At 43.8% G+C, this 17611-nt stretch overlaps 1 long non-coding RNA gene and 1 pseudogene across 1 annotated transcript; both read left to right on the top strand.

Annotated features, from left to right (window-relative positions):
* Positions 1-837: 837 nt before the first annotated feature.
* LOC139024162 (uncharacterized) lies at positions 838-1868 on the top strand. Its single transcript, XR_011475453.1, has 3 exons — positions 838-852; positions 1369-1414; positions 1851-1868. It is a non-coding gene; the product is annotated as an uncharacterized lncRNA (long non-coding RNA).
* A 301-nt stretch (positions 1869-2169) lies between these two features.
* LOC112069783 (myosin heavy chain, fast skeletal muscle-like) overlaps positions 2170-17611 on the top strand; it is a 25071-nt pseudogene continuing 9629 nt past the window's right edge.

The following is a 17611-nucleotide window of genomic DNA, read 5'->3' as shown; positions in this document are numbered from 1 at the left end:
AAAGTTTAAGGCAGCTTTCTTGCTGTCAGCAATATGAGTGGAGAATATTATTGACATTTCTGTACTGGTGTCATGTTATAATCCTAAGAAGTCTTAACAATCCTACTGGACCGTTTTAGCCAACTGAAATGTGAGACTAATCAAAGCGTCTCCAGCCTCTTCAAAACATCATAATGTAGATAAATAACGTTAGATTTAAACGTTTTATGAGCTGTAATTGAAAGCCTATATGTTTCTGTTCTAGTTTTGAAATAGTGAATATGGTTTCACCAGGGTGATAAATCAAACCAAGCACAGCACGAGGTCAAGTCCGTCCCAAGCATGAGGTGAAGAGAGAGCTCAGATGTTTTTATAAGCAAAATAATATAAGAAAAATAATGGGTAAWTATAAATATATCAAGTGATTGATAAAGATTAGTGCCACTAAAATCTAAGTAAATAAGGTCAGATTAGATTTCATTTAAACTATTTTAGTGGTAGTGGGGCAATACGGACTCAGTCCTTTACAGTATTTGAGGGACATTGATAGTAACATTGGAATCAATTTGATGAATCAAACTTTTGATATTGTCCGAAACTATTAATAATGACATTTCTCATTTGTGTAAATTCAGTGAAATTCAATTCAGAGCAATATTCCACGAAGAAGTAATATAATGGCAGTGTGACGTTCCTGGAAGTTGGTGACGCTGGTGATACACAGACACACAGGTCTGGGGGAGTGTCTCTCATCCAATCCATTTCCTTCACCAGACTGGTCCATAATTAACTTCTGCTTGGTYGGCACTTCCAACCAGATATAAGGAGGCTGAGGACCCAGTATCYATAAGTCAGATMCCTTCTTCCTCTGTGGTAAGACTCTCTCCACATCTTTAGAGTTGTACGTTTGTCACGTCTTTGAGTTCAGAATCTGAGGCGGTAGCTAACTACACTGTTTGAATTGAGTTCTGCACTTTATTTTTACTTGTCTTATGTATTATTTTAAAATATGCAATCAAGTGTCATTGATTTAAAATTTTAGTAAAAAAAAAAAAAAAGTGTTTTAACTTGAAATGTGTTTTACTTAAAATCTGTACCTTTTATCTGTGGTTAAAAGTGTTGCTCCTGCACTTGTTTGTAAGTTGAGGTGTTGGTCAAGAGTGTAAGTGGGTTGTCAGGGGTATTTATTTGAATTCTTGACATAATTGGTAGTAAAGTGAGTTGCCATTATGAAAATGTAATTGACCAGTTGCACCTGTAGTTGAATTGAAAGTGGCCTTAATGGTTGAGTTGAATGATGCCATTCAAAATGTTTTCTAGCTCTTCAGGGGCTAAATGACAGGGCTTTCGATTTGTGCATCATATTCACAACAACCTAATGTTTCACAGGTTCCTCCGAGAAGTACAAATTCATCTGTAGGAGGGGAAAAACAAGGTGAGGAATGGTTTGAGTCTTTATATAAAAAGTGCTGAAAATATTCTGTGAGATACCTTTCACCTTACTCTGTTGACTGTGGAGGAAGCACCACAGAATCAATTGTGTGTCTTGTTTCATATCTTTCCTAGTAATCCGTCACCATGAGAATCAATCGCGTTTCTTGTTTCATATCTTTCCTAGTAATCCGTCACCATGAGTTCAATCACGTGTCTTGTTTCATATCTTTCCTAGTAATCCGTCACCATGAGAATCAATCGCGTGTCTTGTTCATATCTTTCCTAGTAATCCGTCACCATGAGTATCAAACACGTGTCTTGTTTCATATCTTTCCTAGTAATCCGTCACCATGAGTATCAATCGTGTCTTGTTTCATATCTTTCCTAGTAATCCGTCAAATGAGTATCAATCGTGTCTTGTTTCATATCTTTCCTAGTAATCCGTCAACATGAGTATCAATCGTGTCTTGTTTCATATCTTTCCTAGTAATCCGTCAACATGAGTATCAATCGTGTCTTGTTTCATATCTTTCCTAGTAATCCGTCAACATGAGTATCAATCACGTGTCTTGTTTCATATCTTTCCTAGTAATCCGTCAACATGAGTATCAATACGTGGTCTTGTTTCATATCTTTCCTAGTAATCCGTCAACATGAGTATCAATCACGTGTCTTGTTTCATATCTTTCCTAGTAATCCGTCACCATGAGTATCAATCATGGTCTTGTTTCATATCTTTCCTAGTAATCCGTCAACATGAGTATCAATCACGTGTCTTGTTTCATATCTTTCCTAGTAATCCGTCACATGAGTATCAATCATGTGTCTTGTTTCATATCTTTCCTAGTAATCCGTCAACATGAGTATCAATCACGTGTCTTGTTTCACTCTTTCCTAGTAATCCGTCAACATGAGTACGGACGCTAGTGCAATCTCCGGGGAAGGCTGCCATATACCTCCGTAAGCCTGAGAAGGAGAGGATGGAGGCACAAGCTGCACCCTTTGACTCAAAGAACGCTTGTTATGTGTCAGACGTCAAAGAGCTGTACCTTAAGGGTTTGGTGACTGACAGGGCCGGCGGAAAGTGTACTGTGACAGTCACCAATCCTGACGGCTCCAAGCAGGTAAGGCTGATTTGAAAAGTATTCAAGTTCAACTTTGTGCAATTACTTTATTTCTTGAAAAAAAATCATCAACATGAAAAATAAAAAATCAGTAACAAAATAGATTAAAAATCATTCATTTTGTTTTTTGTAATTAGAATATAACATTCAAACAGCTTTTTTATTGCTGTTATTTAAAAATTGCATCGATTTTTTCCCCCTCACAAATATAAGTMGAGAATCACTACGTACTCTGCGTAYACCAATCATTAGGAACACCTTACCAATATTGAGTAATAACAGCCTCCATTTGTTGGGGCTTGGACTCTACAAGGTATCGAAAGCGTTCCTAGGGATGCTGGCCCATATTGACTCCAATGCTTCCCACAAATTTGCTGGATGTCTTTAGGCTGGTAAAATATTCTTGATGCACAAGGGAAACTGTTGAGCGTGAAAAAACCCAGCAGCGTTGCAGTTCTTGACACAAACCGGTGTGCCTGGCACCTACTACCATACCCCGTTCAATGGCACCTACTACCATACCCCGTTCAATGGCACCTACTACCATACCCTGTTCAATGGCACCTACTACCATACCCCGTTCAATGGCACCTACTACCATACCCTGTTCAATGGCACCTACTACCATACCCTGTTCAATGGCACCTACTACCATACCCCGTTTAATGGAACTTAAATATTTTGTCCTTCATACTCTGGTCCCGTGTGGCTCATTTAGTAGAGCATAGTGTTTTCAAAGCCAGGGTTGTGGGTTCTATTCCCACAGGGGACCAGTATGTAAACGTATGAACTCACTGCAATAAGTGGCTTTGGATAAGAGYGACTGCTAAATGACGTAAATGAATGGTACACAATTCATGTCTCAAGGGTTAAAAAAMCCTTCTTTAACCTGTCTCCTCCCCTTCATCTACTCTGRTTGAAGTGGATTTAACAAGTTACATCAATAAGGGATCATATATTTCACCTGGATTCACCTGGTCAGTCTATGTCCTGGATAGGAAGCTGGCGTCCCACACCCCCATCAAAGTTCCCCATCCCTGGTCTATGTCATGGAAAGAGCAGGTGTKCTTMMTGTTTTGTATACTCAGTATAYGTGYCAGTGGGTGATAAAGTAGTGGGATTCAATGGAGGTACGCATTTATTAAAAAAGATTGAACTTGTATTTAATGAGCAAAAAGCATYCAGTCAAGTCCAGTTTGATCTGTGTGTCAWGTAGATTTCTGACTGTTTCAGGAAGGAAAAGAGTTCAAAGARGCAGAYGTCTACCAGATGAACCCCCCTAARTACGACAAGATTGAGGACATGGCCATGATGACCTACCTGAATGAAGCCTCTGTGTTGTATAACCTCAAAGAGCGTTATGCAGCATGGATGATCTATGTAGAAACTGCCATAAACGTACACAATTACTGAACATAAGAGAATACATACATACATACATACATTACTACACGTTAACATATACAGTAACACATTAACCATACAGTATACACATTACACATACAGAACACATTAACACATACGTCTACACATTAACCAATACAGTACTACACATTAACACATACAGTACTACACATTAACACATACAGTATACACATTAACACATACAGTACTACACATTAACACATACAGAACTACACATTAACACATACAGTACTACACATTAACACATACAGTACTCACATTAACACATACAGTACTACACATACCAATACTGCAGACCCACATAACCAAAGTACACCCACATCCTCATGTGAATCCAGGTGAAAGTCAATCAGATTTTGTTAATCCCCTATTTAATTTGATCACTTTCATCCAGACCTACTCTGGGCTGTTCTGTGCCACGGTGAACCCTACAAGTGGCTCCCCGTGTACGACATGGAGGTTGTCAACGCCTACAGAGGGAAGAAGAGGATGGAGGCTCCACCCATATCTTTCTCCGTCTCTGACAACGCCTTTCAGTTCATGCAGATCGGTACGAGCTTTAATGGATGGATGGATGGATGGATGGAGTGGATGGATGGATGGATGGATGGATGGATGGATGGATGGATGGATGGATGGATGGAGATGGATGGATGGATGGATGGATGGGATGGATGATGGTGGATGGATGATGGATGGATGATGGTGATGGTGGATGGATGGATGGATGGATGGATGGATGGATGATGGATGGATGAAAGTAAAAATATGCTTTAGAGAGGTACACACTGAAACAAATGGTTATATTTAGGGTTATTTGGCTTGTAACATAGCGGATCCCTATTTGGTGCTATGTAGAACCCTTTTGTCATGTTTTGTCATTTATTTTCATGTTTGTCCCTGGTGCTTCCCTCTGCTGGTCTTATTAGGTTCTTTCCCTCTTTCTCTCTCTCTTCTCCTCCTCCCTCTCTCCCTCTCCCGCTCTCTCTCTCTATCGTTCCGTTCCTGCTCCCAGCTGTTTCTCATTCTCCTAACGACCTCATTTACTCTTTCACTCTGTCCCCTATTTTGCCCTCTGATTAGAGTCCTATTTCTCCTCTGTTTTCCGCTCTGTCCTTGTCGGATTCTTGTTTGATGTTTGCTGTCCTGCGTCCTTGTTCCGCCCTGTCGTGTTTTGCCTGGAATAAAGACTCTGTTTCTTTAAGTCGCTTTTGGGTCCGCATTAATCAGCATAACAGAAGAATCCCGACAAGATGGACCCAGCGATATGGATTCTCTCAACACTGCCGTCGAGTTCCAGGGAGCAATGCTCGGCAGAGCACGAGCAGGAATTGTTTGCTGCTCGTCATGCCGTTGAAACCCTGGCGCTCAGGTCTCCGATCTCTCTGGACAGTTTCAGAGTCTTCGTCTCGTGCCACCAGATACTTCCTGGTCTTCCAAGTCTCCGGAACCTAGGGTTAATAACCCCCCTTGTTACTCTGGGCAGCCCTGAGTGTCGCTCCTTTCTCACCCAGTGTGATATTGTGTTCTCTCTCCAGCCCAACACGTACTCAAGAGAGAGAGCTCGGATCGCTTACGTCATATCACTCCTTACTGGTCGGGCTCGGGAGTGGGGCACAGCCATCTGGGAGGCAAGGGCTGAGTGTTCTATCGATTATCTGACTTTAAAGAGGAGATGATACGGGTTTTTGATCGTTCAGTTTTTGGGAGGAGGCTTCCAGGGTCCTGGCTTCCCTATGTCAAGGTGATCGATCCATAACGGATTACTCTATAGAGTTTCGCACTCTTGCTGCCTCCAGTGACTGGAACGAGCCGGCGTTGCTCGCTTGTTTTCTGGAGGGACTCCACGCTGAGGTTAAGGATGAGATTCTCCCGGGAGGTTCCTTCCAGCGTGGACTCTTTGATTGCACTCGCCATCCGTATAGAACGACGGGTAGATCTTCGTCACCGAGCTCGTGAGGAGAGCTCGCGTTAACGGTGTTTCCTCTCCGCATCTCAACCATCTCCTCCCCGGCTCAGAGACTGAGCCATGCAGCTGGGAGGTATTCGCATCTCGACTAAGGAGAGGAACGGAGAATCACCAACCGCCTTTGCCTCTATTGCGGTTCTGCTGGACATTTTGTCATGTCATGTCCAGTAAAAGGCAAGCTTCATAGTAAGCGGAGGGCTACTGGTGAGCGCTACTACTCAAGTCTCTCCATCAAGATCCTGTACTACCTTGTCGGTCCATCTACGCTGGACCGGTTCGGCTGCTCCTGCAGTGCCTTGATAGACTCTGGGCTGAGGGTTGTTTTTATGGACGAAGCATGGGCTCGGAAACATGACATTCCTCTCAGACAGTTAGGAAATCCACGCCCATGTTCGCCTTAGATGGTAGTCCTCTTCCAGTATCAGATGTGAGACACTACCTTTAACCCTCACAGTATTGGTATCACAGTGAGACTATTTCATTTTTGATTTTCGTTCACCTTTTACACCTGTTGTTTTGGGTCATCCCTGGCTAGTATGTCATAATCCTTCTATTAATTGGACTAGTAATTCTATCCTATCCTGGAACGTTTCTTGTCATGTGAAGTGTTTAATGTCTGCTATCCCTCCTGTTTCTTCTGTCCCTCTACTCAGGAGGACTGGTGATTTGACAGGAGTGCCGGAGGAATATCATGATCTGCGCACGTCTTCAGTCGGTCCAGAGCCAACTCCCTTCCTCCTCACGGTCGTATGATTGTTTATTGCTCCTTCCGGGACCACTCCCCCTCGGGGTAGACTATACTCTCTGTCGGCTCCCGAACGTAAGGCTCTCGAGGATTATCTGTCTGTTTCTCTCGACGCGGTACGTGGTGCTTCTTCTCTCCCGCCGGGGCGGGGTTTTTCTTTGTTAAGAAGAAGGACGGTACTCTGCGCCCTGCGTGGATATCGAGGGCTGAATGACATAACGGTTAAGAATCGTTATCCGCTTCCCTTATGTCGTCAGCCTTCGAGATTTTGCAGGGAGCCAGGTTCTTTACTAATTTTGGACCTTCGTACGCTTACCATCTCGTACGCATCGAGGGGGGGACGAGTGGAAGACAGCGTTTAACACTCCGTTAGGGCATTTTGAATACCGGGTTTTGCCGTTCGGTCTCGCAAATGCTCCAGCTGTCTTTCAGGCATTAGTTAATGATGTACTGAGAGACATGCTGAACATCTTTGTTTTCGTTTACCTTGACGTATCCTGATTTTTTCACCGTCTCTGAGATTCATGTTCAGCAGTTCGACGGCGTGGTACTCCAGCGCCTTTTAGAGAATTGTTTCTACGTGAAGGGCTAGAAGTGCGCTTTTCATGTCTCTCTTGTACACATTTCTCGGTTCTGCTTATTGTCGCTGAAGGCATTCAGATGGATCCGCTAAGGTCCAGGACTGTCAGCGATTGGCCCGTTCTAAGTCACGTGTGAGGTTGCCGCGCTTTTCTGGTTTCGCTAATTTCTATCGGCGTTTCATTCGTATTTCGTCAAAGTGGCTGCCCCTCTCTCAAGGTCTGACTTCTGTCAAGTCTTGCTTTAAGTGGTCCGCTCGGTCTCGACCCAGGGAGCTTTTTGAATCTCTCAAGGAAGGCGTTTACATCGCCCTATCCTTTGTTACTCCTGAACGTCATGAAACAACTAATATTGTCGAGGTTAAGAACGCTATCAGAGTTTGGTCAGGGGGCTGGGCGGCCATGTCTCGTCCCAGCGCTTCGCATCTCTCTCCAATTTGACGATAAGGTCCATCCGTTGCGCGTACTTTCTTCCTCGCATATTAACCTGGACGCCGCATCGTGAACGGCAACTATGATTGGTAACCGCGAACTGCGGTTACCTGCCTATCTACGCTAGGCCAAAGGCGATGGCGACAAGTGGTTGGAGGGGGCGACCGTCCTTATTGTCCGTTTGTGGACGTGACCATAAGACTTGAAGTCTTATCGTTCCGGCCAAACGACTTTTTAAAATGCGAGGTCAACGCTCGGTTGGGCCGTGTGTTGTTTTCGTCGTTGATTCGTAGTTCGTGATTTGCCTATCGCCCGCGGAGAATAAGAACACCAAGCCTGAACTGCCTTATCTCGTCTCTTTAGTTTCTTCTGTGCGTTGCTACCGAGCCAGAGGGGATTCTCCCTGAAGGGGCGTGTTGTCGGGTTTGATGTCTGGGATTGAGAGACCGGTAAAGCAAGCATCACCCAACACGCGTCGGCGCGCGTTTGTCCTAGTAACTTCTGTTCGTTCCTGGTTCTAATCGTCTGGCTGTTTTCAGTGGGCTCGACTACTGCAAGTTAGGTGGCCACCCCCGGGTTCGCGGCGACTTGGACGGACACGCTTGCTTTCGTTATTCTTGCTACAGCGGTTTTTGGGTGCCTAGTCTCAGGAAGCTGACAACGCGCGTTTTTGCCAAGTTGGCTGCTTGTTCGGCACTGCGCCGCAGACATAAAGTCAGGTTCCTGCCTCTGCCGGTCGTCTCAGACCGGGTTCCCATTCCTTTCTCGACATGGTCTCACATTCGCTTAGACTTTATTAGACGGTCTGTATGCCTCGTCTGCGGGGAAGACTGTGATTCTTACGGTTCCGCAGGTTTCTTTAAGGCGGATTCATTTAGATTTTTATATTCATGCCCTTGCTAAGCTTCTCTTCCGTAGATAAGGGGAACGGCACAGATCATCAGTTGAGAATGTGTCAGAATTCATGGGCTCCCGTTAGACGCCGTTTCACGCGACAGAAGGTCGCACAATTACACGTCAAGTTTTTGGAGGGAATTCTGTCGTTACTTGAAATTTCGGGTGGCTTCCGTCAGTCATCTCTTCCGGGTTTCATCCCCAATACGTAACGGTCAAGCAGAAAGGGCCAATCAGTCGATTGGTCGCATATTAACCACCTTTCGTTTCGCAAACCTGCCGTCTTGGGACAGAATAGCTCCCTGGGCTGTAGATACGCTTCATAAAGCGCTTCCCTTTCGTCTGCTACGAGGCTATTCTGTTCAGATAGTTTAGGGTACACACACTCCTCTGTTCTCGTCAAGACATCGCAAATTTCTTGAAGACAACAACTCCAAATGCTGGAAAATTTTTTTTTTGTTTTTTTCCTTTGATTTGCTTTTTCTGGTGAGTCTCGACCCTGTGGCAATATAAATATATCTAAAAGATTCCCCGCAGTTTAATCAGTTGTGAGCGCACCTGGAAGGAGGGTCGGTCTATGCAAACTTTTGCGTTACAGGGCGCGAGACTGTGAGAGCGCCATAAAGTAGGATAGGAGTCTAGGTATTGTCGCGGGGTCCCCAGAGGGTGTGGCTTTCCACTCGCAAACCTCCCCTTACGAAGCTTCTCCGCTTCTCCAAGTTGACTCCGCGGTTCATTTGGTCCGTTCGTGTTCCTCAAGGTTCGTCAATCCTCGTCGTGTGCGACTTGCTTCTTTCCGCGACATCTTCGTCGCGTCCACCTGTCTCCATGTCTCCTGGTGTCAAGCTTTTCTTCACGCGCCCCGTTCGTCTTCCTCCCCCCACCGTCCTGTCGAGGGCTGCACGCTATTTACCAAGGTACGGAAGATCACTGGATATGCGTTTCTCGGGGGAGTGGTCACCAGTACTTAGTGGATGTGGAGGGTTTAGGTCCTGAGGAGAGGAGTTGGGTTCCATCTCGGGACACGTGCTTGGAGCCTTCGTTGACTTGATGATTTCCTCCGTGCCGGCAGGGGTTCCTGCCTCGAGTGCGCCAAGAGGCGCTCGGTGAGTGGGGGGGTCTGCATGTTTTGTCATTATTTTTCATGTTTGTCCCTGTGCTTCCCTGCTGGTTATTAGGTTCTTTTCCCTCTTTCTCTGCTTCTCTCTCCTCGCTCCTCTCCTCTCCCGCTCTCAGTCTCTCCTTATGTTCCGTCTGCCCAGCTTGTTTCTCATTCTCCTAACGAGCCTATTTACTCATTTCACTCCTGTCCCCTATTTTGCTCCTGATTAGAGTCCTATTTTCCTCCTCTGTTTTCCGCTCTGTCCTTGTCGGATCTTGTTTGATGTTTGCTGTTCCTGCGTCTTGTTCGCCCTGTCGTGTTTTTGCCTGGAATAAAGACTCTGTTTTCTTCTTAAGGTACGCTTTTGGGTTCCGCATTAATCAGCAATAACACCTTTCTTGAAGGTTTCATAAAGACATGCCGTACGGTTTCTAAAATGGAACTTTAAATGTTCACAAGCGCCTTTCCTGTGGCGGTCGTGCCAGGTCAGTCATTATTATCAATTAATGATTCTGGTTCCACAATTGAACCATCACCCTTCCCAAAGAACCCTTGAGGAACCCTGTTTTCTAAGTGTGTATCTAGTGTTTTCTAGTCAAGGTCAAGAACAGTTTGATGGGAATATCTGACTTCTCTAGCCTTGAATGGAGAATGTTCCATACTGAAATTCMTGATGATGCTATGAATGCTATAATGTACCCATAATGCTGCTTGGGTATGATAAGCAATATGTATTTTGGTTMCAGATAACGAGAACCAGTCCGTCCTGATTACGTAAGTTGTTTACTAAAATGTCACTTGACAAATGGTTTCTATKGTAATATGTTKGGTCACTTGGTGTGAWGAACATACATGACATTATGAATGRATTAGGCAATGTGTAATAATSATTYGATGAGTRRGAATATTTGTTMATTATTTATGTTAGAAAACAGGTCAACAGTGTTATTGTTCAATGCTATTTCTTAGTGAAAGCCAATTTTGCACTCAAACATGTAACTAAAACCCCTCTTTCTCTGTCATATAAACAAGTGGAGAATCCGGTGCAGGAAAGACTGTCAACACCAAGCGTGTCATCCAGTACTTTGCCACCATTGCAGTGTCTGGTGCCAAGAAGGAAGTAGACCCCAACAAAATGCAGGTAGGTTGTGCTTATGTTTCTCTTTTTAACACATTTCAGTTTGGTTGGGTGTCAAAACCGGTTTCAAGGAAAATGAATGTTCAATAAATATATAGAAAAACAAACTTTACCAGTTTCTGAGCAACTTGTGTTTGTCTYGATCAGGGGTCTCTTGAGGATCAGATCATTGCTGCTAACCCTCTGCTGGAGGCTTACGGTAATGCCAAGACAGTGAGGAATGACAACTCATCTCGCTTTGTAAGTATAAAGGGCACACTGTGGAAGTTATCTTATATTGTAAACATTTATTTCAGTAGTTGTCTAGTTCTCTAGTTTCAGTAATTCTCCACAAACTGTAACATYTAAAGGGGTCTATCAAAGTAAGATGTTACATTTATTTAGTTGACCTTTCTCTAACCCCCATGCTTACTACAGGGTAAATTCATCAGGATTCACTTCCAAGGGGTAAACTGGCTAAAGCTGACATTGAGACCTGTGAGTTGGTTTTGATTGTTCTCAATGCTTTCTAAATTCACACGATCATTTTTGGAGAATCATCAAATTATTTGTCTCTCGTCTCCTCTCTCTTCTCCTCTCTTGTCTCTCTCCTCTCTCCTCTCTTTTCTCTCAGACCTGCTGGAGAAGTCAGAGTGTCCTTCCAGCTGCCGATGAGAGAGGCTACCACATCTTCTTCCAGATGATGAAACCACAACCTGGATAGTTGGTACGCAAGGAGGTTCAGGAAATTATTCCACCCCATCTATGGAATTTTAAAAAAATAAAAAATCATTACAATGAGATACATCAAGGTAACAAGATCATTTGGAAGGTCTTTGGACTATCAGTACACTGTGATGCACTTCTCTCAATGATGCTATTTATTATATACTACATGTATCTTGAGTCCATCTATTGAGTAAAGGAGGGAGAGATACTGTAAAGTAGGCCAGAAAGATCTAGAGATTTACATGACAAGCGTTCTCCTGTTGTCCACAGAATGCCTCATCACCACCAACCCTACGACTTCCCCATGTGCAGCCAGGGCAGATCACTGTGGCCAGCATCAAGACAAGAAGAGCTGGATGCCACAGATGTGAGTCACAAAGGGTTAACCAAATCTAATATGGAATGGTAGGACCACCATACACACTGAATGCACATTGTGGCAATTCCAACTTAAATGCTTGTGTTAGTTAGGCATGTCCTCAAGGACTCTTCATGCCTTCCACAAGAGAGCACACACTATGTGCCCTGTGGAACTGTCTGTGCTGCTCTACTATGTGTTGGCCAAGCGAATCAGTGGACGAGAAAGCCAGTAAATCTATCCATCCCATTTGTTCTGGCAGTGAGCTGTAACTGAGCAAACTCGTTCATTCATCACTGTTGTACTTCCTCTTAATTCAGGATGCCATTACATCCTGGGCTTCATAAGAGGAGAAGGTGGCATCTACAAGCTGACAGGAGCTGTATTGCACCATGGAAACTTGAAATTCAAGCAGAAGCAGCGTGAGGAGCAGGCTGAGCCAGACGGCACAGAGGGTGAGTCCCACTCATAGATATACAATATGTAGAGCTATTAGTCCCATTCCCCACATAGAAATAGAACAAAGACAGACAGTGCCACATGAAAGTCAGGAGGAGATATTTTTAGAGACCAAATTCCAACCTCCAGAAATGTGGGTGAATCAAAACCTAACCCACAAAGAAGTTACCAAACTTTTTGTCAGTGTGATCAGAAACAAGTGATCTTGTGTCTGAGTCTGTTGTTGTTGGTTCTCTCTCCAGTGGCTGATAAAATCGCCTACCTGCTGGGCTGAACTCAGCTGAGATGTTGAAGGCTCTGTGCTACCCCAGAGTGAAGGTCGCGCAACGAGTATGTGACCAAGGGACAGACTGTGCCTCAGGTAAGGCGCAAACACAGCATCTACCTTTCTCACCACGAATTTATTTTGGGGACGAGTGCATGCTTTTGTTTTTTCCCAAGTTTCACCTTATCACAGAACATGTCAAATCTCATGTATTAATTGTGAGTATTATCATTGCAGGTTAATAACTCAGTCAGTGCCTCTGGCAAGTCCATCTATGAGAGGATGTTCTTGTGGATGGTCATCCGTATCAAGAGATGTTGGACACCAAGAATCCAAGGCAGTTCTATATCGGTGTGCTGACATTGCCGGGTTTGAGATCTTTGATGTGAGTATGACACCAGAACAAGACAATAGTTGTTGGATTGGATGTTACAGCCTTGTATGATGAAATGATTCTTTAAACTCCATCAACAGTACAACAGAATGGCCAGCTGTGCATCAACTTCACCAATGAGAAACTGCAACAGTTTTTCAACCACACCATGTTCGTCTGGACAAGAGGAGTACAGAAGGAGGGAATCGTCTGGGCCTTCATTGACTTCGGCATGGACTTGGCTGCCTGCATTGAGCTATTGAGAAGGTAAGCTGTCTGTGAGGATTATATGGACACAACAACGATCATAGGAGAGCCTTGTGTGAGATATATCACAGTGGTAAACATATTCACTGTATAACTCAATATGTTTCCTATTATTGTGCCCTAAAGGAATATAATCTATAATAGCATGTTTCTAAAGGAAGAATGTGATCCTAAATGTAAATATCACTAATTTGATATACATCTCTTTTCATAAAGCCATTGGGCATCTTCTCCATCCTTGAAGAGGAGTGCATGTTCCCCAAGTCTTCAGACACTACCTTCAAGGACAAGCTGTACTCCCAGCATCTTGGCAAAACCAAGGCGTTTGAGAAGCCCAAGCCTGCCAAAGGCAAGGCAGAGGCCCACTTCTCCCTGGTGCACTACGCCGGTACTGTGGACTACAACATCACTGGCTGGCTGGAGAAGAACAAGGACCCCCTGAACGATTCAGTTATTCAGCTGTACGGGAAGTCCTCAGTCAAACTGTTGGTTGCCCTGTATCCCGCTGCTCCACCTGAGGGTAAGACTAGCATCACGTCAAAATATTTATTTAAGCACTAGTTACAACTCAGACCCACATTTTCTTTAAAGTCTTGGAATGTATCACAATTTCTCAGGTTAATTCACTGGGCACATTTAATTGGTGTTATTTTACACAATCTCATTGGTACCATTTGCGTTAAGATGAGTGTGAAGTTAACCCCAGATTGTCTCATTTCTAATTAGATTTCTTACATACTCTTATTGTTATTCTATTTATTCCTCCCGCTACAGGAAATGGACTTGTCTGGTTATCTTTTACTTTTGCCCTTTTGAACAGATAATACCAAGAAGGGAGGCAAGAAGAAGGGTGGTTCCATGCAGACTGTGTCCTCCCAGTTCAGGGTGAGCTTCTGAAATGTGTATATTCAGTCCTTCAAAAGGTGCATTGRTTATCGTGAATGATTTCTGAGAAAATGCTTTTGTAACCCTCTTACAGGAGAACTTACATAAGCTGATGACCAACTTGAGGAGCACTCATCCTCACTTTGTRCGCTGCCTGATCCCCAACGAGTCMAAGACTCCAGGTACAATACATGTTGAGTTAAATATGACATCTTACCAGTTCAGTATCAGTAATCTTAACGAACTAATCTTTAACCTGTTTAAGAGTACTGAAAGAGACTTGGTTTGTTTTTACCAGGTCTGATGGAGAACTTCCTGGTTATCCACCAGCTCAGGTGTAATGGAGTTCTGGAGGGTATCAGGATCTGCAGGAAGGGCTTCCCCAGCAGAATTATCTATGCTGACTTCAAGCAGAGGTACACGACACACAAACACTAATAAACACATGCGAGCATGGACATGCACACACACAGATCTGTTCCAAGGGGTTGTAACAGCATCAGAGTAGTCTTACCTTTTACGTAATATAACCAACCTATTACAACTTAACAGATTGTTTAAACATTTTCCTCATTCAGGTACAAAGTACTGAATGCCAGTGTCATCCCCGAGGGCCAGTTCATGGACAACAAGAAGGCTTCTGAGAAGCTGCTTGGGTCCATTGATGTGAATCACGATGATTACAAGTTTGGACACACCAAGGTCAGTCACATACACCCTGCAGAAGCTGACAACAAAACTTCAGTGATCATTTAAACGCTAACCAATCAACATCTCTCCAGTTGGTCTATACATCCTTTTTTCTTTATTTTCTTAATTTAAAGTGGCAATCAGCAGTTGAAACAATTATAAAGTGTSCTCCCCGCCCCGGTTTTGGTAAAAAGCTGAGGGWTGTGGCTGGAGAAATGTAACYACTCTCAAATYCATAGACTGAGCTGTGGATGTAWGGACTGACCATCCATGATATCAAAAGTATAGTTCTAACCATGTGTTTTAGGCTGTATAGTGTTTGTTAACTTTTACTTAGTTTAAACCAGCAGAGTAAAAACAGCTAATTTTTTGGGGGTTCTGATGGGGTACGACAGTTGATTCAAGCTCATGAGGCATTTACAGTTATATTCTTCAAGAATCAATGGGTAATCTATTCAGGGGCGGCAGCGTAGCCTAGTGGTTAGAAGCGTTGGACTAGTAACCGCAAGGTTGCAACTTCAAATCCCGAGAGCTCTAATTCTGCGCCCTGAACAGGCAGTTAACCACAAATAAGAATTTGTTCTAACTGACTTGCCTAGTTAATAAAGATAAATACTTTTCTTTTTTTTTTTATATGTCCAAAAGTGATGTGTAAACTGCAGAGTGCCCCTTTTAAGTATGTAAAACCTGTAAAAACATTGTAGTGTTTGTTTTCTTCAAAGTCGTACATCACAAGCATGGAAGAGAAAGTCAACTCATTGTCATGTCCATGTGTTGGAAAAGGGATGGGAGGTTATCTGATATCTGTGTTCATTACTCTCTACGACTGTACAATAAAAGTTTAGAGACAATCTATCAGTGGTTTGTTTGTAAGAATTTATTATGTTGTTCAAATCAGACTAGTGGTGTTGTTCCCTCTTTGTGTCAACCATTTATACTGCCCATCTGACTGTGGTTCCATACGCCGATGTTAACCTGTGTTCAGGTGTTCTTCAAGCCGGTCTGCTGGGTGTCTTGGAGGAGATGAGAGATGAGAAGCTAGCCTCTCTGGTCGGCATGGTCAGGCTCTCAGCGTGGATTCCTCATGAGGAGAGAGTTCACAAGATGATGGAGAGGAGGTGAGAAATAGTGGAAATCTTGGCAAAGCTTTCTGTTCAACTAGCTGTTTCTAATGTATTATGATTACATAGTGTATTGACGTGAGGTGATCAGAATGAGGGAAAGTATCGTCTTATATATTTCTATTTAAAAGCTGTAGTTTGGGATTTGGGACAGCTGTTGAATTGTCATTTAAATGTGCGATATTTACCCCAATTGTTTCCCATTGTTTGAAGAATATAAAAATGCCTCATGCTTAGCTGAATGTCAATCCTCAGATCTAAAGAGCTGTCTACTGAATTCAAGAGGGTTTATTTTTCCCTAGCGCCATTCCTCAGCTGTACACAAAAGTGTCGGGGGGGGGCTCCGTTTTGTGGTTCTTTGAATACCAGAATGGAGCTTCATTAAACATGTCACTCACCWTGCCACTCTGYCCTTTCTGTCGACCAGAGATTCCGTCTTCTCCATCCAGTACAACATCCGTTCATTCATGAATGTKAAAACCTGGCCATGGATGAAGTTGTACTTCAAGATCAAGCCCCTGCTGCAGAGCGCTGAGACCGAGAAGGAGCTGGCCAACATGAAGGAGAACTATGAGAAGATGCAGACAGACCTGGCCAAGGCTCTGGCCAAGAAGAAGGAGCTGGAGGAGAAGATGGTGTCTCTGCTGCAGGAGAGGTCCGACCTGGCGCTCCAAGTCACATCTGTGAGTGAGCAACGACCGTCATGACGGCACATTTACACACACATGATCACAGACACGAACACACGCACGAACAAACACACACACAATCACACTGTGACGTCACGTATTTATATAGCCTATGTTACCTAGGCTACCGATATTTCATGCATTTCTATTGATTTACTCTGACCTCTTTGACTAAACTACGTCCGTCTGCTGATACACAAAGTGAAACCGCAGATTTTTTTCTGCTGTTCTGAAAACCAGGATTCAGAGAATCTGAACGATGCTGAGGAAAGGTGTGAGGGGCTCATCAAGAGCAAGATCCAGCTGGAGGCCAAACTCAAAGAGACGACCGAGAGGCTGGAGGATGAGGAGGAGATGAATGCTGAGTTGACTGCCAAGAAGAGGAAGCTGGAGGATGAGTGCTCTGAGCTGAAGAAGGACATTGATGACCTGGAGCTCACCTTGGCCAAAGTGGAGAAGGAGAAGCACGCCACCGAAAACAAGGTCTCGTAGACAGTCTAACAAAACAATCATCCAAACAATAACCAACTCAAAACGTAGCTAAACAGAAATTGAATTCAAGTTGTTTTGTGGCTGCAGGGACAATCAAGACAGTAAATAGTGGAATGTCAGTTTCGGGGTACTCCCCACATCCGTTGCATGTTCTGCTCACCCCTCGTTTATGACTTCCCCTTAGTACACTGGCATGAAGTACACTGTCCTCTAGTGTTGAATCTATAGTACAGTATTTGTTGACATTAAACTGAATTAAATGAATGAAATATATATCTAACTCAACCTCTCCTTTATGGTGATGTGACCAATGAGTAATTTTGGCTGTGKCTGTTTTCAGGTTAAAAACCTGACAGAGGAGATGGCGTCTATGGATGAGAGTGTTGCCAAGCTGACCAARGAGAAGAAAGCCCTCCAAGAGGCCCACCAGCAGACACTGGACGACCTGCAGKCAGAGGAGGACAAAGTCAACACTCTGACCAAG

The sequence above is a fragment of the Salvelinus sp. IW2-2015 genome, unplaced genomic scaffold (assembly GCF_002910315.2).
Source record: "Salvelinus sp. IW2-2015 unplaced genomic scaffold, ASM291031v2 Un_scaffold1117, whole genome shotgun sequence".
Classification (NCBI taxonomy): domain Eukaryota; kingdom Metazoa; phylum Chordata; class Actinopteri; order Salmoniformes; family Salmonidae; genus Salvelinus; species Salvelinus sp. IW2-2015.
This window is presented reverse-complemented; position numbering and strand designations above follow the sequence as displayed.